A 26,853-nucleotide genomic window follows, 5' to 3' on the forward strand; every position below is an offset into this window, starting at 1 on the left:
TAGCATTTTGTAATACTCTTTTCGCAATAATTGTATACCTGAATTTCTGTTTACATTTTACATTTTAAAAGGAATTTTACTATAGAAAATAGGAATAATGCTAAAGTCACTGTACAAGGTCCTAAGGAAACTTCTTCCAGTATCCTTCGTACTTTCTTTATTTTTCTTTTAAATACTTTTGAAACTGTTTCGTGCAATATGTTTCTACATTTTTTATTATATCGTATACCGTTGACGTTACTGACTTTGCAAATTACTTTGACAAGTGAAACAAGCCTTAAAATCAACGTTCCAATATCATAAATGAATACTTTCGATAAGTCTAAAAAATCGAAGTCTAACTCAAAGCAAATATTTCAACAAATGTGAAAGTTGCGAAAACGTGTTTCAGATGAAAGTAGTTGGATACCAGAGAACATGCTAGCAGCTCGTGCTGATACCTTGTAAAGATAAAGTTTATTTCTCGAAATAGAAATATACGTCCTTCAGTATATATTTTTACACTTAACACTGAAACATGTATATTTCTATATTTTTATATATAGGATGTTTCGCTTAAATCGTACATCAAAATCATTTCACTTGCTACTAAAAATAGCAGAAGTTTAAGTAATTTCAAGACATGCATGTCATGTGTATCAATACAACACGTGTCAATATATATATATATATATATATAAAAGTGAATAAAACAACGTTTAATAATGTTTCAGTGTCTGTGAAATAATTTAATAATGTTTTCATAATTCGATGTATATACATTTTTTAATATAAAATATCTGTGTCTTTGAAAAATATGCAAATAAATTTCATATGATTCAATGGCATTCAATTAAAAAACGGAAAGAAAACACCCACAGGATGATTAAAACGAAACGTTTTCCTGTCTCGTGCCATTCAAGAGCTCTCAGCTTCCTGTCTCACTAAATTAGCCAGTTCTTTTCCTTTCATTCTCAGGATCAGTCACAGTCTTCCCTGAATTTTGCACTAGAATTTTGTAATCCAGGCCCAACGTGTAACCTAGTTATCTCAAAAGACTGCGGCCTTCTTCAAACCGGTCATTCCATTTATTGTCTTTCCGGGCCAACTTTACTCAATTACCAAGATCTAAGCCAACGTTTTAAGCGCAACTACCACGTGCTCGTGCAAACGTCGACCAGAGATTTTATTTTCATTCTGTTTACGGTGGAATGCTGCGCCTTACGACGAATTTACGTTACCCGGATTCTTTTCGTGCCGTTTCTCGGCTAACGAGCTGCAAAAAGGGGGAGGAAGAAGAAATATCGGTCGTAAAACCGCAAGAAACGCGCGAAAATTCCGCCAACAATGACCTTTCCTCGCAAATATTGATCGAGGCTCTTGCATTTTATTACTGCACTTCAAATATACGGAGTGTTTCGTTTAACTTTAGAACCTGAAATATTCTCTGACGTAATTAAAATTTCATAAAAATACTTCTTACGAAAGTTGCTTCTTTATAGCTTGTGTTTCGACAGTCAGAATTTACATACATTTTTACCACCTGCGATTTATGGAAGTCTTTCAACGAAGTAGCAAATATATATTAGATTAGCAATTAATTAGATTTTCGGCAATGACGATTTTGTGGATGTGAAAAAGAATCAACTTTATTTCAGTTAGTCAATTGTGTCTATTATATTTTCCACGATTGTATCAATGCTTTGAAAAATATTTTTTATTTAAAAAGACCCTTCCATTTAAATAATTTTGTGTCTAGAGAATAAACAATTATAAATAAGTATATAGTAAGGAGAGTAAAAAATGTCAACTAAAAGCAGTTGATTTCCTTCCTTTTGAAAAAAAAGTTGTTAACAAAATCTACATCCGACTACGCGATATATGAACTGTTCACAGGACAAAGTGGATAACTATACTTTATGAAATTTTCGAAATCTGAGTGCCAATGCGTTTGATCGATGCTTCTCTTATATAATTTCATCAATTTTCTTTACTTTCCGTGTTGTGGACTTAACTAATTTTGTAAATAAGCACCTCGTATAATTGTTTCGCGTGTGTACGCACGAAAATATCACGCACCAGATACGCTTTTCGTTCTCGGTTGACCTAAAAGCACTCGTGAAATCATTAAAACAGTCCTGGTTGAATAAGAAAAATGACGATTCGCCGTTATCCCAGTAAAAGATTCAGTCTTGTCTGTGCGCCAAGAGCATTGCTTTTCCTCGAAGACACGGAAAACGCGAGCTGAGAGAACGTTCTCCAAGGGCGAAAGTTTAATTAACAGACCTCGGCTGCTTTTGTTTCGACTTACTTTCAGCTTCACCTTTTCAGCGCTTAAGTAGTCTAGGGGTCTAGGGGTTTAAACGAAGTGGCAGCTTTCGAGACGGCGGAAATATTGTTGCAGTTGTTTGTTGTAGATTTTCGGTGCACGGAAAATTGTAATTGCAATTAAAACGCAACAATCAATTTAGAAGATGCGATCAATTATTGTTCCGCCTAGTTTTTCGTTAAAATTGCGTTTAATTAATTTTATCCCAGGTTTCCAGTATTCAGATTTGGCGGAAGTAAGAATATTTTCTGATTCGAAATAGCGCGTGGTTTCTTTAATTGCAAGTGACTGACGAGAAAACGAGATAATTAGAATAGATTAAGTAATTATACACATGGCTAACGACCGTTGATGACGCTTGATTATACAATTCACGCACAATAATTTCTTGCCGGCCAATGAATACCGTTTTAATTGTATCATCATTGGTTACAACTTTGAAATCGTTCAAATAATTATGAACGATTGTGTTATAATCTATGACTATTCATCTGGTTAAACTTCGCACTTTCGCATTATAATTTCTACACATTTTAAAGAATCCAAAATTCGTTCCTTATTAATCGCTATTTCTTCAATTCGAAGTATCATTAAAAGAAAATTCTATCGTTTGCGAACACCGAAACCATTTCCTGAAGAGCCAAGGAAGCTCTCCGTAGATCACAAGACATGTTATAATCTAGAACTATTATCATCTTCACATTTTTGAGTTACAATTTCTATGCACTTCAAAATCTATAATTAGTTCCTTGTCGACCGATACCTCTCCAATTCGAACAGTTTAAACCTGCATGTTCTACTTCTACCATAAATAAAATAGAAAAAGAAATAAATACTCAACCCTTTGCGAAGTGAAACTCAAACGATTGCCCGAAGAAGCAAGGAAGCTTCGCTACAAGATAGAAACAAAAAGAGGGAAAGAAGGGTGGTGAAAGCGCAATTTCTGAAAGGTCTGCTTTAATCAGTTCGATTCCAGGCCAGCCAGGCAACATTGGCCCACTTCGCCGAGTAATAACGTAGCTACATCGCATTGGGGCAATAAATGTGCTCGTAGCTCGCACGAAGCTACTACAAGCTTGGCTCGAAAACCACCATCGAAGAGGAGGGCAGTTTTCTTCGTCAGCACGCACCGGTGAACGCGACCTTCCGCCTTGACACTTTCGGTGTAAAACCGAGTGGTTGTTTATTCCTTTCTTCCACCCTCATTTCGAGACCTGTCTCCACGTTTCCGTGAAATTTCTTCTCTTTCGAGGCTTTGTGTCTTTGACAGAGCGAAACCTGCAAGCTTCTTATAGGGATGCTTCGTGTTTATTATGTCAGAGGATAGTTTAGATTTAAATGAAAGTATCGAACGTTTTTAGCGTTGGTATTAAAAGCTTTTGTGAATTGAAAATGAAAAATAAAAATGAAATGAAAGTGAAAATGAAAAACTAGTTTTAAGCACCATTAAACACGAGCAAACAATGTTTTACGGATATATTCAGACAAAGATTCTTAGCACTCTAATCAGAGATATGCGAATGTTTATGAAAATTTAACGTAACAATAAATAGAACTAAAGAAGTAAAGTTTGAGCAGAGATTTATCCCAGTCGCTAAGTATTATTATTTTATGACCAGTACTATATTTCTGGTATCTTATTTTTTGCGTGCTATGTGGAATGTATATTCTATGATATTCGCGAACTTTTAAATTTCCGATAGCAATTAGAGTTCGAAGAATTTTTGTTACAATGCGTTTTTAAAGATTCGCGTAGGAGTTTTGTTCATCCGTGTCTACATTCTGTTGTTTAAATTTGCCAGAGATTTGTGTATTTTTAATAAAATCCCAATAATTCTCTAATATAAAATTCTTGTTATTTTGTTATCTAGTGTATATTATTTTGTAGAAAATGATATTATTTTAGCAGAATTTAGTTTAATTTGAAACTTCTAGAATATGTTATAATAAACATGATTTTGCAAATATTTAATATTTAATTTTGATTATTTTAAATATTTCAATGAATATTTTATAGCCACTAGTATATTTTGATAAATGTATTTAAAATATGAAATTCCTTTTTAAATTTCTTCTGTTGGCAATAAATCGAAATTTAGAACTCTTGAAATTTTTTTCTGGGAACTTTCATAAAACCACTTCAAATATTCTTTCGAGGAAAGTGAACAGCGACATTCCAGAGAACCTTTTGCAATATTTCTAGATGGTGAACGTGTAGGACGATCCACAGAATATTCTCCATTCACTTGCTACTATTTCATTCATTATCAGATCGTACGGACGAATGAATAAAATTGTTTGAATCAGAAAGAAACTAAAGAATCGTTTTGAAGGCTCTTTAAATATTTGCCCAACCTAAAATTAAACTGCCATTTGACCGCCATAAATAAAAAGAGCGGGGTGAGACGGGGTGAAAACGATACGATCGAACCGGAAAGTTACTGCAACCCACGCGTTTTCCAATTCAATTTCAATCCCAATACTTTCAGACTCCTCTTCAAATGTTTGAAGAAAGGTTAATTACGAAGATGTTCGATCACGAAGAAAACAGCGAATTGATATCGCATTACAGTTTCTTCGTTTAAAAATCTACCAAAATGAAGGTATTTACCCTTAAGTATAGATGTCAATATTTTTGCTCTTAGAAGTGTAGTCTGTCAGATTATGTGATTATAACCAGTTCGTAGATGTCTATGCATTCATGGAAAATTTACACGAGCGTATATATTTATATATATAGAGTTACTACCAACTCATAAATAATTGGTAAATAAAGGATATTTTTCTCATAATTCAAAAATATTCGATTCTGAAAGGGTTCGTTTTACTCTTATTACTATTCAAAATATCTGATATTCTGAATTTAATAGAGAGCTATCGATCCATTAGTTTCACATACGTTTAAATATATTCATCGATGAAACTGTGTATTGGAATTCGCGTTAAACAGCCTTCTTCCAGTCTCTTTTTCTAACACCCTGTACGTGCCACTAGACACTGACCTAAAAGCGTCGAGAGATTACGCCTTGGCGATAACCATATCCCTAAGAGTCGAGATTTATGCGCAACTTTTTACACGAGAATCTGTTTTAACGAGCACACCGCGTGGCCAGCTCCGCGAATTCCAGACAATTTAGAGCGTTTTCGAGCTTGTCTCCTGCCAACATTTTCGTTGGAACTGGACCTATCGTTCTCGGAAACTGGAGATATTAAATACCTAGTTTTATTCCTCAGTTGCTATATTATTCGAATACGGAAAATACAAAGGCTGCAAAGAATAGAACTTTTCTACGCGTTTCGTGCAAACTTTTGTTAATAATTCTTAGGTTATTGTATAATAAACGTCGTTTCTTTAGATAAAGTGTATTATGTATAACTACTTTTGAATGATAATTTTTTATTAAAATCAGATTCATCTAAATTTGTTTGTACAATTAAGCGATAGTAATTAAGCGATCCTTGTTCCTGATCTTTATACATTGAAAGGAGTTGTTTCTTTAATCGTAAGAAGACGCAAACTCCTTCAAATTTCAAACTTGATAAATTGCATGGTATCAGAATTTGAAAATTTCTATAAGTCGATTGTATGAAAACTCGAGGCATTTAAAGTATTCTTAGAAGTTGGCAATCAATGGACTTCCATGAATACTTAGAAACTTTTTAGCGATGTAATGTCATAAAGCTTGTAACAAGTGATCGTACAATGGCTCAGAATTCTTCGAATGCTACTTAAAGTTAGATGCTGATAGATTGTTCCCGTTTAATGTAGTGATGCAAATAAGGATTAATGGGGTAATAACTCAGGATGAGAATTCGCAACCCTTGCCTCAACTATTTTGTATCATGCTTGTTAGAACACAAGTCTGATTAATAGATTCTCGAAGGCTAATTTACCTGAATTTAACTGAAATCTGCCATTTCTAATTCCTCTTAGTAACAGTATTTATATTACTTTTATATCGACTCTTAATTTCCGCTCTCTGGTCGTAGATGATCGTAACTTTTGCATTAGACTTGAATTTTATGTAACAAACAATAATTTATCTGACGTGATAAATTTTATGAGATATATAATATTAGGTTGTCTGAAAGGTGTCTTTCTTTTACAGACCCGTCTTCTACAATGACGCATCTTTATACAAACTGAAACCTAATCTGTCGAACGTTGTGATCTTTATTTTGATAGAACAAAATGGATCATACGTAATTCGATAAAATAATATAAAACGAAAAATGTTGTACATCCATTATTTCCTTATAAAACGAAAGAAACTTTTCGTACGACCTAATAGAAGTAACTTTCATTGTTTTGACAATTACAACAAATATTACGATTATAGTAAATATCAAAAATATCAAAAAATATTTCGGCAAAACTTAAACATACTTAACTTAAACATATTTAAACATACATACATAAGCAGAAGAACAAACAACGCTTTTATTTGCTTAAATATCTGGTCTCACAGAGGCCAGTTAATAGGGAATCTACCGTATATCGATTTATCGATGTTATCAATATTTAGCCGTAGTGTTATCAATAGTTGTAAGTACTTTCAACGCTAGTTTAGAATAGTTTCAAGGGAACAAAGTTCGATCTTAAGCAGAATCCATGTATCGAGACATGCGATGTATTCATGAATTATTGCACATTTCTGGTCGTATGAACGAGAACAAACAGCACCATGTTTCCTTGGGTACCTTCTTCGAAGCGAGTTATGACAAAGGACCGTTGCTCGACCGACTAAAATCGATTTTCATCTCGTTGAAACGCGTTGTTCGTAGTTGAAGTGTAACTAGCGATCCAACATTGTGCACCGATTTCTATGAAACTTTGCGAGCTGATAGGCAATTGAAGAATATTATGCACACGTCAGTTTATATGCATTGAAACCGAAACAGTTTCCCGAATGTTTTACTGCGAGCAGAAAATTTTACGCCCATGAGATCGAGTGTTTGTAACTCGATTCATTAACTGATATTTCAATAACGGTAATAGTTATATTATATTATTATTAATATACTAATTATTATTGTCGTTATAATAACTTTGTCTTGACCCTGAATTAACTTCATCGCGTATATCGTTGAATGTAGTCTTGCAATATTTTATGAAAATATGCTGAAATATATAATTTCTGTTTTATATTATTTTATTGAATTAGGTATGATCCATTTCGTCATATTTCTATTATTATGTTCGTGCATAATTCAATAAATTAATATAAAACAAAAAACATTGTGCGTCTATTATTTCCTTATAAAACGAAAGAAACTTTTCGGACAACCTATACTTACATATATATATATATATATTTGTTTCCATTATATCACTTTAATTATAATTAACTATGTGTTAATACGTTTAGATGTACATTATAAATCGTTTTAATGTAAACATGTATTTAAAACATCATCCTCGATGGATAATAATAGAATGATCATTTGCAGCAAGCTTCTTTTCATCTTGCATATGAATTAGCATTAAATAAAAAAGACTATTATAACATGAATTATTGTAAATGGTATTAAACAAAAATTACTGTCTTTTTACTGCCATTTACTTCACATTTAAGCATGAACGAGGCGATTTTCGAGCATATTCGAGATGCAAATTTAAACTTTCGTTTACTGAAATCTCAAACAGCTGGAAGATGTTCATCTTCTTTCCGGGAATAACATTAGCATTTGCCATTTTTATAGCGAGTTCCTCGTATCGGGATTGTTGCACGCCATTTCGTAGAACAGACAAACGTTCCACTCCGTTGATTGAGAATGCATAATACAGCAGCAGCCACGGATAGCACGAAATTCCGGTTCGAATCGCGCTTTCTTAAAATATACATAAGCGATCGCTGTTGCTGCTCGTACCGTATGCATCAATCACACGATAGAAACGAAAAATAATTGCCTACACCAAGAATTATTTCTGTCGCGATCATGTCGTGTACAGATTTTTATTTTGGACCTTCGTTATTACAGTTGATGGTATGATCAATTATCTTCGGCATGTTTTCTTCGAAAAATATCGATAGTAACTTTGTCTCTGGAGAAATTCATGATTTACGGAAATTTTAAAGCGTTAGTGTAATTTAATAATTTCGAGAATTTTTTGTAATTTTGAGATATTTCAGTTTAGAATAGACGATTTTATTCGCCTTTAGTAATTTAGGGAAGTTTTCAAGCTTTAGTTATAATTTTGTGATTTAGAGAATTTATTGTGATTTCTAAGTAGAAATCTAGGGAATTCAGAGACCAAGAAGACTCACTGGTCAGAATACCTTTTCGGAATTTAAGGATTTTTAATCCGAAACAATTTTGAGTAACTTCGGAGAATTAAGGATTTGGAGAATATATAATGATATATAGAAACATGTTTTGAAATATGGAAACTTTTCGAGAGTAACTTTACTGAATTTGTATTGGAATTGTAATTATTGCGAACAATTAAGATTATTTAAATGCATTATTTCGAAACATTTTTAAATTAATTTCACAGATCAAGTAATAGCTCAATTCTAAATCCTCTAGTTTAGTTCCCAGGGAATTCCGCTTTTTCCCTAGCGTAACAAATTGAATAGATAACATCTGCGTTCGATATTTGCTTTTTTGTTCACTATGCTATATACGGGACGAGTAAATTATTGCAGTCAATGAAACAGATGTTTCAGTCTCATGAATCGGAAACAAAAGAGGTTGATGGAATTGCGATGAGATATACTCGTTTAAAATCTCCCAATAGCGAGCAATAAATTGCTAGGGTATTTCGCTCTCCCATAAAATATTATAAAAGCAATATGTTCTGACGCATTTCCTACAGAAGAACTTTAAACCACGCACTATTTCTTGATCTGTTTCATGTTTTCTCTCTATCATTAATAAAGTGTTCGAGGAGTAGATACGTCAAAAGATTAAATATCTCGCAGATCATAAAATTATATTCTCTTAAAGCACTAAAAATTCTATGACAGTCAATTCGAGAAACAGCTGCAATTTAATCGGATATATCTCTTGTTCAAATATCAATCCCAAGTGAGCACCACCATTCGTTTCACTCAATCCCTGTTCTTCATCTACTTCGACAACTGCATCCTTTTCTATTTACTCTAGCTCGTAAAATCAATCCCGTACATTTGGACAGAACTGACTTCTTTTTCTCCTATATTTTATATGCATTATAATAACTCAGTACATTTACCTATTATTTCATTATACAAAATAATCGGACAGATAGATTATATCTGTATACAATTATTTATATATTCCATTTTTCACCAAACGACAAAATTCGAGATTTTCACCAGATGTTTAACGCATGTTCCTTTTTATATCTTGCTATCTTGGATTTTACAGAGAAAAAAATGCGCTGGACGATATCTTTAAGCGTAATTTTCCGATTTCTAAAATTTGTGGAATTTAGGAATCTTTTAACGTAGGGATAAATAAATCTGGGACTATTCTGATCTAGAGAAATATGGAAAATTTCTAGTTCAAAATGATTTGGGGATTTTCTAATCTGGGGAAACTTTAATAAATCAACATATCACACGAATTGGTTTAGAATTTGAGAAATCTCAAACGCATAACGTTTAATAACTTCGAGAATTTTTTGGAATTTTGGGAATTTTCTAATGTAACAACGGAGGATGCATTTCAATCGAGACAGAATATTTACTTTGAAAGGTGAAGTACCTACTTTCAGAGCGCTTTAAAATCTCACACAAAGGATTTGTGACCTACCTAACCTAACCCCAATCATGATTGAGTAGAAGCGACTGAATCTTTTTCCCGTTTATTTTCTATTCTAATACCAATTCTATTCCATTGTGTCCTTTCCATTGTAATCCATTTGTTTCTACATAATTTTTACTATTCTATCGTCATTTTCCGAACCATTCATTACGACAGTGACCGATTCATCTATTATGCTACACCTGATCAAGCGAGGAAAACTCATACTTTCAAGTCGTATTCAGACCTATTGAACGAGACCGGTCATTAGAGACCAGTAGTCAATGTATTCAGAGTTATCAGCTAATCCACCCAACAGCGATTGGTATGTACAGAATCCTCCTGTCGTCTAATTGACCAATTCTTCAGGTCCTATTGTACAAGCAAGGATTGAGAATTTGACCGATGGGACATGACTGATTGCAGATGGCAACTGTCCTGCTTTGTTTTCCTTACGTAATTTGTGAAAATCTAAGTTTCTTCCCTTTTCACTAGATTTTCTTTATTTCACAGTTTACTAGCTTTTACAGAATGATACTGTAAGATAATGTACTATAGTACAATGATGAGATAATACTTGGACGACTCGTAAGTTTCTAATTAGTTTATTTGCTATTTTGTTCTGTCTTTAATCATCGGCTGTATTAAGGAAGAAGAAATTTGATATAAATCGGTGCATTCGATGTTAAGAAGATGTATAACACAACTATGAAATTTCATTACGATGTGATTTTTTAAGCGAACTTTAATTTGGAAAATTGAAGATTTCTGGAAATGTAAAACGAGAACTTAGGGAAGATTAGAGACGTTTCCTATTCTATCTAAGAAATTTTTTAATGGGTGAATTATTTCAAAGTGATTTATAAATAAAGAGATCATAACAGCTTCGTTCTAACACCTTTCGAATCAAACCTTGTTGAATCGATAATTCTTACAAGTCTGGAATAACGTAACGAAATAGTCTTCGAAAAAGTATGTTGAATTATATGAAAATTATTTGGATTAAATATCCAATATTTTGGAGAAGCTACGAGCGATGAAAGTTTTATTGTATAATACGACGTTTGACAAGCACCGATGTAGTAGCTTGTTCGATGTTATTGATTAGTTTGTTTAAACAACATTGTTCGCGATTAATAAGGGAGTTGTAGCAATATATTACAACACAAATTATGATAACTTTTAATATGCGTAATAGGCTTTACTATGCGAAATTTTATAGCATAAAGGCCGTAAAATAGAAATTTAATTCATTCTAGCATGATCATTTGTTACTCGTTTCATTTCGTTAATCATATTCAAGACTAAACTCCCTGCAAACATTTTCGAAAATAACTCGTACCGTACAATACAGAGAAGCCGCCTCTCTGTTTCAACGCTGAATTTACCTGCGAAGAGTCTGCAGGAATTAATCAACGTCTTCGAGATTAACCCGAACTGGTTCCTCGATATTTCACGGTGCTCGACGCGCTCGTCTCGAGTTCCTCGACACTTCATACACTATGCTGAATTTTAGTCGCATCGATGAAGAATTAAGTGGCCTGGATTTTCGTTCGTGGCGTCTTTGACGAATGGTACACGAATGATATCGTTAGAGCATTTTTGATCTTTCGTAGATACCGAAACTGGTCCAGTGGATAACGATTAAACATGGCGAATGCTACACGTTGGAAAAATAAGTTCGAGATTTCTGACGATATTCAAATTTGTAATTTAGAAAAATTGTAGAATAAATATAGTAAATAGGGGAAATGGTAGTAAATAATACATATTTATTGTACGGGAATTTTTAAACTTTGTAAGTTAACAATTTAAAAGAAAATGAAGGATATCTGAATGCATTTATTAAAATGGTAAATATGAATTATTATAATATATTAAAATAATTACTGCACTAAGGACAAGAAATTTCTCACTACATACGTTTAATGTAAAATGATATCTAATAAATTTATACGTAGGATCAAAGACATGAATGTAAGATCGCTACAACGTAGTAAGTATACACATCGATATTAAAATATTAAACGTAGTAATTAAAATAATAATAAAACGGTAGAATACTATAAGGAGGAAAAGTGTGTAATTTTTAAAACGTGAAGCGCCTTGAATTGATGTTTCATAAAATAGAACACCCGTTTAAAAATGGAAATTGAAACTCGGTAAACCAATACACGGTAGTTTCATAACAAACAAGAACAGAAATATTCACTCGCGTATTTAGCAGAAATAACACGTGTCTAAACACGAGGTTAAAGCGCGTGAAATATAATTTATTTCATTCTACAAATATTTCTTCCAACGCTGCCACTCGGTAGACATATTCTTAAATTATGTGTTTGCGTGCATCATAGCACAATGATGTAAAAACGTGTTACCAAACCACTGGTTCCCTTGATACAGTTTGTATAAGGATAATTGATCAGTCACAGGTGTTTCTGCGTTTCCAGGTGCACGTTTAATGATTCAACCTATCTGTGTTTCAGATAATTTATTCGTAACGAAAGTAACTTATGGAGTGCGCTAATTAAACACGTAAGTTCTTTTTCTCAGTTAAAAGCGTTTCCCATAAAAGAGGCACATGTTCTTTAAAAAAATCTACCTTTTTATTCGATTTCAATATTATGTTAGACTCTAGATAGGCAGATTTCTGTACGTCTACGCGAAGTTTAAACGTAGACACGTTCTATTTATGTTAAATATCGTCGGGTATGCTAATATTTATGATCGATAATGTAAATGATGTTCTGTCATGCGAAAACAAGATTATCCAAACAACGTGTACCATGATTAATTCGTTTAATTAAAGTTTCATACTAACTTTACATTTATATAAATATTTTATAAATAATAACGATAAATAACAGAACTTAATGTCATAAACAAATTATTTTCTTTATAAACAAAGAGTTACATGCTTTCAAGAATCTTTATTTTCTCGTTCGTTCAAATTTGTAGTTTCGTCTGTGTCAGTAAAATTGAGATCTGGGGAAATCTCTTTAAAAATAAACAGCGTTCGCCGCTTTTCCATGACTAAAAAAAGAAGTGACCGTAAAAGTTCAGAACACGGGCTCGACTCATGCCGAAAAACATTTTAACAAAATATTTCGCCTTGTATTTTTACAGCCTCTCGCGACACATCCGTGAAACGAACGTTTCTGGATTCCCAAACAGCAGCCGGAACAACAGCCCGGGAAAGCAAATAAAAAGAGGCGAGTCGAAACAAATTTCTTGACGGGATTTGAATGGAAATTCCTTTTCTCGAAACATCCATAAATTTTACTGCAAACATTCATTACGCGAACCTTGTAAATATGTATTCTGAAACGAACTCGTAGTAGATCAAACGAAATGGCCTGACCAAATCATCCTCGACAGATTTCTTAAATGGAATATTTTAAATAGTCACTATCTTCAATTTTATAATTTTAATTTTATTTCTTCGTCCTGGATAATATTTTACGGATATAGAAACTTACTTGAATATATCTAACTGATCAGCGTCTAATTTTTTGAAAGTCAAATAACTACTAGTTTATATAAATGCTATTAAAAACTAGCGCTGATTATATTAAAACGTTTTTCATAATATGTTTCCAACATTTTTTAAAAGATACTTAAAATATTTAAATTTTTACGCTTTGAACTTATAAAATATTTTTAAATAATTTTTTTACGAGTACAGCAGAAAATGTTCCTTTAAAAAATTCCCCCATCGTAAAGTATTGTTGTTTCTCGTGAAGTAAAAATGGTCAAATATACTCGTTAATTATTCGGACGCTAGGATTTCTAAAAGCACAAAGGGAACGCGTAACAACCGAGTTGGAAGTCAGGTACAGAAAGTAAGCCAAACAAGATCTGTAGACAGAATGGCTCTAATAAGCTACCAACAATCCTTTCCACGAATGTTTAATTTAAACGTTTGTGCACATATCATTATGAGCCAGATTATCATGCTATAGCTGCTATTTAACAAGAGAACATATTTTAGAATCCACATATTACAAGTTCCTCTACAACAATAGTAAAAATTATGATTTATTTGGGTCGCACGAAATGTGCCTTATAATATAAAATACGAAATAAGATAGTTCGAGTTTTTCAATAAACATATAACGGGTAGCTACTATAATATGTACTTATAACCATCAGTGCAGTGAGCTATAAAAGTATATTTACCACTATAATCAAGCAACGCATAAATTTTTCCTTCGTAAACTAATCCTTCTCATTTTTTATAAGTTCCAGATTGTAACCCCTAAAATAACAGAATCTTTTAGAAAACCCATTCGTCGTTAGATAAAAATATAAAACTGTGAAAAAAGATATGGAATGAATATACGTTTCGTAATATACACACGTAGATCGTAAAACATAAAATTCCGAAAGCGTCGATTCGAAACTTATGGACGGTAGTGTACGTTAGCTGCACGTGGATGCGTCCGTAGTGCATACACGTACACGCGATTACATCGATTAGTAAGAATCACCATGAAATAGTAGCCATACACTCAACCAGTGTACACAGGCGTGCCGAACAATACCGCGGGGTCGTCCATTGTCTGGCAGAGGATGCTGACATAACCAGAAGCACGGCCGCGTGCGTGCAGTTTTATAGCGCGATGCAAATTTCAAGCTGACCGACCGATCTATCACTCTATCCCATCTCTGTTGCTCTATCGCTGTCGCTCTATCATCGTTCCTCTGTCGCTCTATCCTGTGTCCGCGCGTCGATCACGCCGCCGCGATTGCTTCGGCCCGTTTAACCGCGTGATCTGCCCAGATGTTTCCTTATCGAGAAGTCAATAGACCGAACATCGTATGGTTTCTGTATTTGCTTTAGGCAATGATTATTATCATAGCGAATGCTTATTTCGATCATAATCTTCCAAATATTGCACTGATAAAAATGTATATATGAGTAAGTATTTGATTATTGGATTCGGCCGAATACACAGACACTGTAATCAGAACCTTAATATGGATGTTGTTGACGTTGCTACGAGCAGAGTGCGGATAAAATTGTGCAGAGAATGTTGGATTTCTACGTATACATGATGGATCTAAAATGTCGTGGTACAAGCAGCGCGAGGGACATTCTGTGATACGAAATAAGAGGAAAATCATGAATAACGAAATTACGTTTCATTCTCGAGGAAATCGAGCTTGAAAACTTACTAAAGTATCTAATTCTCGGTTAGATAAGAGTGAAAAATTGGCAGCGGGTCATCCTACGTGCGCATATGTAAGTTGAAAATGTAGTACAACGCTTGTTTTTCGTTTGAAGTCTGGTTTTCAAGAGAATTGAGTTGCATATTCTTCTTACACCTAGACAAAATAATATGCAAATTATTTTCTTCGAAGATACTGAGATTGGGTTTTCTTCTAAAGGTTTTATTGGAAAAACAGAAGCTTTGAAAAGCGTCAGAGGATTCTGTTAGAAAAAGAGGCATTTGCGATTTTGGAAATTTGACGATCTTGAAGTAAGAGGAATGACGGGATTTGTAGATGAGAAAGTTTTAGCTTGGAAAGAGAGGAATTTTATAGCTTCGGGAATGGAGAAACTTCCCACAAAAGCAGACAGTTCGAGTTGAAATAATACACGAAGAAACGAATTAAAATAAACAAGTTCATGGCAGTTAAAACTTAGAGAGGAAATTCCTCTTAAAAAGTGGAAATTTTTACGACATTAAAGATTTGCTAAAGAAGATTCTTGAAAAGATAGCTTTAAATTGAGCAACAGTGGAAAACATGATAAGTTGTATTTTCTATGTTTTACAGTACAAGTTCAAGGTTGAAAATACTCCATTGATCAATCTTTCTATTTCAGGCTCTCTATTGATTTTGGAATTAAAATTACCCCCACCGTCTTGAAGATTTCAAAAATATTAAGTTGGTTAAAGCCTTAATTTTTTTACAAAACTGTGGATTTATCGTCAATTTTTAAAAGACTTCTCTGAGATAGTTTTAAGAAACAAATTTGTTTGACAGACAGAGTACACTTTTGGATAAGAATTCGATTAAAATGGAGATTGTAATAGTGATTTTGACGAAGGTAGTAAGAGTTGGATAGCAAGGATGTTTAATCTGGAAGATTATCAAGGTAAAAACTTGGCTGAAGGTTCGATAAAGAGTGAAAGATGAATGTACTGTATGGAGGAAAGCGTGATACGTCCTAGATACACAAGTTTTGATATCGGAGGAAAGTTCTCTTAGAGGTGTAGATAGTGATAAAAGAGATGAGAGACTTTTGATAAACTGTGGTCAACGTAAAAGTTGGAAACTTTACGAAATCTTTTCTTAAAATCACTGAAAAACCTATAAAATTGTAACTTAACAAGAAAACAAAATACCAGACTTTTGATAAGACTTTTTTAACACCAAGTAAACATTTTCAGAACAATTGGTAATGTAACAATATTTTTCAACGTAAAATCTATTTAGTTCCACAAAGGGCAAGGAAAACATAATGTATTATTAAGAATTGCAACGTTATACAGTAAAATTATGGCGTGGAAGGGCAATAAGAGTTAAAGTATGTGCATCGTATGCCCCTGGAACCAGCTTCAATACGCAGGACCGACGATCAACGCTACTTGAGAATAATTAATTGAGTCGTTATAGCGCGCAGCGGACGATCAAATGTATCTCGTCGTGCTCATTAGCCAGACACGTTGCAAACGTTCTTAGAGGATAGGAGACTCGAAGAGGTCTCTTTAATTTTTAAACGTTTTCTGGAAAGTTTTTCAAGGAACTAAAGGAAACTTATTGAATTTGCCTACTTGATTAACCTACGTTAATCACGATTTCAATTACTTTACCAGAAAATGAAAATACTTGATCATAGGACTAGTATTGATAAAACAATTATCTTAAAATTAGTATATTAATATTTGTTTTATGGTAATACTATTGATCAATATTCGTATTAGACGATAATGATATTCTCAAAACTTTCCTGGCTCACGTGAGATCTCGAAATTTTTTAATTTCATCTTTAATATAAGTTTACAAACAATTTTATATCTAGCTGATCTTATAGTCGAAGTTCCTACGAATCCTGTACTAAAATAAATATCATGCCTGCATTATTTCAAATGTGATTTTCGAATGTTTTAATTATGTTGTCTATATAGAATTCGACTAATTCTGTTAATTAATTTTATTTTAATTAAAATGTCCTTATTTTTGTATTTCTATTAATGAATTTTTGTTAATTAAATATATTAATTAAATTAAGAAAATTCATTACTTTTTTCGCCCTGTTTCACAAATTTTTCGACAATATTATACATGAAAGGGTATGATTAGTCCATCATAATTTATTATCGTGTTTCGTTAAAAAAATTTACTTATGTCATTTTAAAAAACGTAGGTATAGGTCAGTATGCTTGTTGAGAATTGTGGATCTAATCGCTGAAATAAAAGTAAAGGAACACTAAGATTACACTTGGAATTTATATTAAAATAGTTTTAGATTTATTTAATAAACGATTTCCAGGATCTTCGTCGATATACATTTGCATGCGTCTCAGCACTCTCTTTATCTCACCATCTTCTATATCACACTACCAACGGAACAGTTGCATTTATCTGTTTTTCGAGATCCTGTACACACACATACTTCCATACACTTATATTCACATACGTGTGTCAGTACTACGCGGCTAATCTAGTCTAGCACATAAAATTATACATATCTCAATAATACTAATACCATTTTATACTGCCCAATTAGAATATCTGTCATAGAGAATTAAAATAAAATACCCTGAATATTCTTTGTTATGCGAAATAAGTTCTTCTTAATTTCAAAGCCACCTCGACAAATTCCCAAATATCCCACAAACATTTCCACCTTTACTAACAGCATCGCATTAAATTCTCTGGAAACGACCTCAAAAGCTCCTCGATTTCATACACAGTTTCGATTTTACTCATAACCTAAATTGGCCGAGCTGTGGCACACCGCAGGCTTACATAAATTCATTTTCAACATTGAATTTCCCGAAATTTCACATAGGACCACGAAAGCTCGACGATTTTCCAGTTCTCTCCGCAGAAGCTCTCCGCGACCGGAGCAAAACCGCAATTTCCGTCCGTGCAACCGGAAGACTCAAGTCGCGAGAACGCGGTGCGTCGTTGAAACCGCGAAACAGAGAGAAGAAAAATGAGAGAAGAGACGAGGGAAAAAGGTAGAAGAAGCGTCGAGGTGGGCGTAGGTCACGGTCGTCGCGGTTTCTCGCCACGGGAATTAACGCAAGAATAGAGACAGATTAATTAATTAAGTTCGTCTTAATTGCGGACCCGCTGGAATCCTGTGGTCCTACGACGCGACGCGTGGGCCCGTTTAATTGCACCGTTAGGACAAAAAAATGGAGAAAAAGACTGATGAACCTGTTTTGTCGCTCACGTGATGATACAATATTTCGTTCTCCTTCTTTCTTTCTTCTTTATGGCTGCAGCTGTGAATGAAACGAGCGGGCAATTAGTAGAATGGTTGATGGTTACTCGTGTTGAATTATTAGGAGATTATGTTACAACATCGAAAACTTCGTCGTACATCGAAACCTCTTCAACATGTCTATAACATTCAACTTCTTCCGCTTCTTCTTCTGATTTTATTTTTACGAAGTCTGTTGAATACTAATGTTGCAATCGTTTTTTAAATGAACCGTTAACACGATTACATCAAAACCATGATAGGATTACCTGTTACATTTGGAATTACCATTATGTTTCATTTAGATAGCGGTAGGGTAGTTTTAGTATGGTTGCTGTTTCATATGTATTTGCATAGAGGATAATTATCGTAATTTGAAAATGTAATCTGAAGCGGATTGTTTGTTGTATGATAAACAGATTCACCAATATTTATGCAAATTCATATTTTTATAAACTTGCTTGGAAAATTATATTATCTGTTAAATGCTGCAAAGGGTGCTGTACTTTGGACGTTTTATACATCTTTCAGCTTAGTGATAAATATTTATTTTTTGACAAAAGAAATTAGACAAAACGCTTTAACACTGTTTCATAATCACAATCTTCAGCCCTAATAAATTCGACAACCCAAAGCTCGCATCAACCATCATCGTTCTTATCTAAATAATTATCCACGACCCTAAATGCAACTCTGTTCGTCCATAAACTTAAGAATTGCGAATAAAACACTCGACGCGTTTCAACTATCGTCGGAAGCCAATGACGCTCCAGATCCGGAATTCAACTTTCTACGAGGAATTTACGAGCTCGAGGCTACTTACCAACCGGAACTATGACAGAAATTTCGGCTTTACGAACTGACCCGGTGTTTCGTGGTCACGTTTACGCACATTCGATCCACAGTTTTACGACAAGTTTACGAGGAGCAACGTTCCGACCTGTCGACGATAAATCTTCGATTCACCACGTTGCTTTATACGATTTCGACGCTTTACGAGCCATCCACTTCCGTCGATGGCTGCTCTTGTGCGCGTTCGTCCATTTCCAGATGAAGATTTTCTTTCCGTGCAATAAACGATCGTTTTCCATGCAAGCGTTCTGCCTTTGACGTTGCTCAATTTCAGCTGCTTTAAATCACAGCACGAAAAATAGACGTTCGAAAGACGCGGTTGCGTTAATCGGTTCAGCTTAGCGCCACGAGTCTTCGCCAGCTTCTTTCACTTGCGTTTTTCTACCTCGCCACGATGATGGATGAACGTTGAAAAAGACACTTTGTTGGTCTTCTCGAGTGATATTTTTTAGTGATTTGTTCTTTGGGTGTTTAGTTTCTTATAAGATGGTGTTTGACTTTTTTAGAGGTTGGTCGTTTAATATTTTTTAGAATTTCATTTTTTTACATGTTTGTTTAATTTATTGGATTTGAATACTTTAGAGATATTACTTATAAATATGTGATTCCATCAAGACTTTTGTTTTAATATATAGATTCATAATTGATTTCTTCCTAAAGCTTATTTTTTAAGAACTTCTTAACATAATAATAACTGGAGAATTTCTGGTGTTTCGTTCAAAGTTACTTTAAATTTTCCAATCCATCGATTTTACAAAATGGAGAAATAAAATGCCGAAGGTGTTCGATAATAGTTTCTGTTGAAATTCTGCTTCCAAGCAAGCATTCTCGATTAAATCCCGGCAACCGACGGCCAGAAATGAGAAACTTGTTGCGAAAACATCGATTATAACGTGCTTCTCGAAATAATTACGAAGAATCAACTATGCAAACAATTTGGTTGTTCAACAGGAATGTTCAATAACTTGAAAGTTATTTTTACTAGGTATGCAAATATTTGATAAAAATGACAGATTGCTGAATACACAATAAGTCCATTTTTAATATGTACTCGAAATCAATTTCAATTAATTTTATCATACTGAATGAGAAATTATATTTATCTAGTGTCGTGGTGATGAATTCTATCTGATTTAATGTAATTACAAAGTTGGTGGAAATTAATAAGGTTTGGTCACGCGCAGTTTCGATAGTATAACGAACAGCTGACACAAGCAACATTGTGCAATCCTGATCGGTCGAACAGAAATAACATAACATCAGATTGATCTTTATTATGTTGGATTTTCTGTCTATCACGTTTAACACCATCGTGTCTTCGTGTTTAAAGTTTTGATTTAAAAAGCTCGACGAAGAATTATTACTGTCTGAGGCAGTGTTTCACATTCCATTGATTTCGCATAGACATTTGAACGCAGATTCATAATGAGAAGAGAATGATAATAGTAAGAAGAAGACAGATTTTTGGGACATGGAATATTGTAAGGATAACTAGATTAAAATTTTATCAAGACATTTGTTGTTTACTGTCTTAACGAAGAAATATCTATAAGTATATAGAAGAATAGAGAACAATGATAATAAGAAATTTTTAAGACATGAAATCTTTGAAATTATCTTTGGGTGATAGTTTTATGAAGATATTTATATCTAATTCTAAAAGTAATAGTATATAGAAGGGAATAATAATCAAAAGCTAGTTCTACCTGGAAACAGAAATTAATAGAATAGAATTTTGAAGGAGAAGAAGACAAATCGAATCAGCGGTGCAAAGTGATGAAAAAGAATTATAATTTATTTAAAATTAATATGTCGATCGTAAATATGGGAAATGTACAATTTGAAATAAATTAATACCGAATTCCGATGTGACTGTAAGTAATAAATATACCAAGTGGTTTGTAAATATTTCTCCACGTTTCATATTGTAGGAATTTTACTGAAGTCACAGAGAAAATATAATATACAAAGACTATGTTTAGAGTCATTAATCAATTTACTCTAAACACGAAGAAACAGGAATCTGTCAATAGCGTAGATAACAAAGTCGACGTCATAAATCATTGTGTTCAAAGTTACCTTCGAAGCCAATTTGGAAAATTTCGCTAACAAGAAAGGAACTTCCGATTAACAAACCGGAATCAAATTGTGGAACCTTCCAAATAGAGAACCTTGAAAATCAATTTCCATTGACGCAACTGATTGATTCAGTTAAATTCTGCTGTTCCGAAAACAGATGAATAGTTTGTCTAAAATACAAACTCTTACGAGATGTTTGATAAGAAAATTGATATAATCACTTAAAATAATAAGAGAGAAAGAAACCAGTAGGAATTTAGTTTACTTTTAACATATCGAGATTTACTACTATAAAAATACTAAATTATTTAACACGTTGGCTGCCACGCGAATTTTATATATTTGCCCTAGAAGTCGATAGATTGAAATATACTAAAATTTTTGCAAAATATATGATACTTGCTAGCTATATGATAGTTTTTTCTAACGTTATCTAGATCATTCACATTGTTGAAAATCTTTCAATCTATGAAATTTATTTTACTGTAAACGTTCTAGAAAATTTGCTAACGTGGATCATCAATGACTGTCGTGACAGTCAATATGCTAAAAACCTGAACAGTTAAAATTTCAACTTTAGTTCAGCGTGCGTCTTGACGTAAATTCCTATGCCGATGCTATCGCCAATATTTCATGTCAGTTTAGAAACTTTTGTCGTTTTTAAAAATTCATCCAGATTTTCCTTTAATTATCTTCAAACTCGGTCCAATCTATCAAGGAAGAACTTCAGAATCACTCATCGTCCTTGAAAAGAACTGTGCTAAGTTCGAAATACATATCGTTACGATTGCTCCTACACAATTGTTTCTAGTTTGCGCTCCATCTGGGACTGTTCCGAAGGGCTGTTAATCTTAGCCTAATAAAATATTTGAATCGCCTCCTGTTCCTTGTATCTACGAGGTGGCCATGGCCCACTAAAGGCCTAACCATGGCGCAGGGTCGCACCAATACTAATGTTCTACCTAATGTTTCGACATTTCCTCGTGCAGCACGCGACACGTGTAGCATCGTGACAGGCGCACGACCGCGGAACTCTCTCGAGATTACCTGGCAGCGGTGAAGGTGACTTAAGATCAGCGAGTTCTCCACTGAATTCTCTTGAAAATGTCGATCAGAAGAGAAGACTGACCTTGACGCGACGAGACCTTGCTCCTTGCTTTGGACAGATTATTCCAAACAGTTTTGTTTCCTCTTCGCTTTTTCCCTTTTTGTACGCTGATTTTTGTGTCGTGATTTTTAGTTGCTATTTTTTTTTGACAAAGAGAGGGAAGGTGAACTGGTTGATTTCCATTGATTTGAGGCTAGGTTGCGCGGATTGGAGCGGCTTTGGAGGCTTTGACGGCAATTTTGTTATTCCCATAGAGAGGTAGTTTTTTCGGAATCGATACAGAGAGATCTGTGAAAATTGTTTTATTCGTAGCAAAATTGTTTTATACTTCGAAAAGTATTTGTGAGATCTAATTCGGCTTTTTATTCTGTTATGTATGTGTATTACATGGTTAGTCTTGTAGCTATTTGTTAAATGGAAGGAAAAGGAGGGATCTAAAGTCGATGAAAGTTTGAATATTCTGAGAAAATTTTGATAAATGTATCTATTTAGATGTATCATGGATGTCAGGAACTTCCTCTCGCATAATGGCGTGACAAGAACAGAATGAAATTATCCTAATCATAAAATATTACTTTCACGAATGCCGTATTTTCCGATGAAGCGTTTCTTCTGATTAAGTTCTATACATCTCATTTCCATGGTACTAAATTTTTGTAGTTATATGTAATTTGTTGGACCTAAATAATTAGTATACATATAAATGCAATAATAAATGTAAAAATACTTTTTACAGCTATTGTATATGTCTGAATAAATTTCATTAGGAGTTCCAAACGAAATATTTGTTTAATCTAAAAATTTGACTATCAAATTTCGTAGTACCGTCCCGATACCAAAAAATCCTACGATACCGAACAGATATTTAACTTCCTGTCGCATAATGGCTTAACAAGAACAGGATTAGTCTATCGTGTCATGTTCTGACGTTTGTGATGTATGCTCGGCACTCTAGTTGCGTTTCAGGAGCCCGCAAACTGACTGGAGGAGGATCGATAACGTCTCCAGGCTTCCGGCTACGCTCGATTAGACTAAATTAAGCGCACTGTGTCAACACTATACATAAATAGCCGCGTGTACCCGCTGTACTGGGAGGTGCGGAACACCACGGGACAAGGGGATGTCGATTGCAATTTCAAATTTATGCTAAGGGAACTCCGACGCCCTCGTGAAACGTCATGCATGTCCGATACGGTGGATGTCCGTATTTCGCGATGCTACAAACCCCATTCAAGAACCTTCTAACACTTTCACATCTTTCAATAATGTCTCCTTTTTTTCTGATCTTTTTTCAATTTTGGATTATTTCCTCCCTTTTGCGATTTATGTTGTTTTTGCCAAATTTGTGTGTCTCTTTTGTAAATCATATTGACTTTAAACATTCTCATCTTATGGGTCGCATTGGTTTTTATCACATTTTTATTCTTTCACAAATTATATCGTTTTTGGATCATTTCCTTTTTCTACGTCACGTACAATCACGTAAAAGTACGTTAAATATAGCCACTATTCTCATCCAGAGAAGAATGATAATTCTTCATAATACTTTTTCTATCCATAACTCTAGCATTATCGTTTCCTGTATTCTTTTCTCAATATTTATCGCCACATTAACGGTTTGCATCGGTTATTAACGACGTAAAAGAATAAAGAAGTTATATGGGCTCACAAATTACTATATAATTTGGTATACTGTAAGTAATTTAGTAGCTCTTATATTGATTTGTAGTTTTTTAAATTGCGTTTTGTGATAAATTTTACTGGCTGTAGAAAGAACATCTCTTCCATATCGCATAACGTGATTTAATGAAAACTAATGTGGCCTACTATTGCAATATTGGACGATTTATAACACAACAAATCTTCTTTATTGAGGAAGCAGTGGTGAGTAATTTGATGCACTATCTCATTCTAATTTATGACATTACGATTTAATCGTATCTTACTAGAATGCCTAGTATCACGGAAGTCATCTCCAATTAAAATTCTATCATCATATTTTTATCCTCCTTCCATTTATCACGATTAGCACGTTTATCCTTTTAAATCTCACAAGCAACATTTTAATTAAAATCTTTTACTCGCATAAATTTATACATTTCAAATTTAAAAGAAAAAGACAAACAAGTAGAAAAGCTAATAGTATTTAAATATTACATTTTCCTGATGATCTTATCTTTAAAATTGTTTCTCACATCGAAATAAATGCACTTTGTTCTTCCTTATTAGACAACCAAATGCCTTACAATTTTAATCTTTCACACTGCAAGAATGTTTCTATTGTAATACGATCAATTAGAAACTTCAGCACACTTTTACAACGGAACTTCCGGAAACTAAAAATGTCCTTTCGAAAAAGGAAAGATTTCATAATATCTACGATATTTATAGAATGTAGAATGCTCTGCGCTTCTCATTATTCAAGGACTAACGGCGCTATAATTTTAACTCTTCATGCGTCAAGAATTGTTTAACATAATCAGCCAACAACTGTAGTACATCTTTGGCAGTGAAGCTTCTTGAAACTAAAAACTTCAATTCGGAGAGAAACAAATTATTGAAATATGTATGAATTCATTTCTACTAGAGTAACCATCCTCTTCTTATTTCGCTCTTTATTAGGCAATTGAACGCACTAAGATTTTAACTCTTTACACTCCAAAAATTGTTTAATACATCTTCAATTAACGACTCTAGCACACATTTTTATGGATGAAAACAACAATGAAATAAGAAATTTGATATTATTAGATATCACTGAAACGTTGACAGACGAGTACAGAAGGTTGATTATTCAGCCAGGTTAATTAACCGAATCACGAATCACAGTTGTCACGGTTAAAACAGTAGCGAGGTTCACCGATATTTCTATGGAAATTCCAAGGATGTTTTCGCGCGTGATCCACGCGCGAGGTCTCGAAATAAGCTCGGCGGGGAGCAGCAGCGTGGCTTGCATGCTGCCTCGTTGAATTACAACAGGCTTCACCGCGTAAAACGATACGCGAGAGAAAGAGCACGGATCCTCTTATGATCGAGATCGAGACGCATCGTACGAGAATCAGCCAGTTTAAGGCGGTTCGTGTGGCCGTTGTACCATGCACTCTCACGTCCTCGTTGTCCGGCAAGCCTTCTTTCAATTCATTATTCATTATTTTTGACGCATAGAACAGGCAAACTCTGTTGCGAGCTGGTTTAAAGCGTGATATCATTCGCGGTAAAACCTTCTTCCCGTTGAATCCTGTGTCCCGGATGTTTTATGTCAGTCTATTAAGTCAGTGGAATAGCAACGTCTGTTTCGTAAACGAGGAGAGGTAAACCGATTTATAAAATTCGTACAGATGATACGCTTCTTCTTCAAAATTTGGATTTGTCGACCCAACATTATTCATTTAAATTATTCGTGTAATAAATTTCGTTGTGGAATAATTATGAAATATATTAACACGGTGGTCATCGGTGGTCCACGATACTAAATTTTCTAGAAAGATTAAATTAAGAAAAATTTCGTGGACTGCAAAATTGTCGACGATATGAATGATTTAGATAACACTGTGAGAAAAATGTGCGCGAATATGATACAATATATTACAAAAAATTAAATATAGAATTAAATATTTTAATGTATTGTCTCTTAAATTTCTTGGCTCTCAGGGCAAGAATATAAAGTTTGCGTGACAGTCAAGGTGTTTAAGGAAGAGAAATTTGCTCTAAATCACATACACATACTCGTATATCGCAGATCCAAATTCATGATACTATTGAAGTGAGCAAGTTAGTGTGCCTTGGTGGCAAAAATTAATGTTAACATTCATTCGGTTATATATATATAAAGAAATATAATTGTATGAAATAACTGTCTGAATTCTCGTTATATATATAACCTGTAATTATAATCATTTATACAATATGGTAATATATAATGCAATAACAATATGCAATAATAAAATATCAAGAACCGTATTGGAAGATCGGTAATTCTAGCGTCAAGGATTTTGCGGAACTGCATCCTCTGGTCGATTAAACTCGAATTACATCATTCGTGTTTATAATACAATAAAATTTAATTAATTTGAAATTCGTTCCAAGAAAATTCTCTTGCTATTAAAATTTGTTCATGGATATTTAAAGAACAACTTAATATGTAATTATATTGCAGTTAAATTAATATCGACGAAAAAGCGTGGGGGTAGATTTCAATTACTCCCACGTTAAATGTGCGTCTATAAAAAACGAACGTTCGTTTTAATAGCGTTAAAGCACGATACCGATACGATAAATTGCAACAACAATATGAAGAAAATCGAGAAACCATTAGCGTGGAATCGATGAAAA

At 33.7% G+C, this 26,853-nt stretch overlaps 1 protein-coding gene across 8 annotated transcripts in view; it reads right to left on the reverse strand.

Moving 5' to 3' along the window:
* Ih (hyperpolarization activated cyclic nucleotide gated potassium channel Ih) overlaps positions 1-26,853 on the reverse strand; it is a 220,861-nt gene that overhangs the window by 48,704 nt on the left and 145,304 nt on the right. The gene's annotated exons all lie outside the window — the stretch shown is intronic.

The sequence above is a fragment of the Bombus fervidus genome, chromosome 13 (assembly GCF_041682495.2).
Source record: "Bombus fervidus isolate BK054 chromosome 13, iyBomFerv1, whole genome shotgun sequence".
Taxonomy (NCBI): domain Eukaryota; kingdom Metazoa; phylum Arthropoda; class Insecta; order Hymenoptera; family Apidae; genus Bombus; species Bombus fervidus.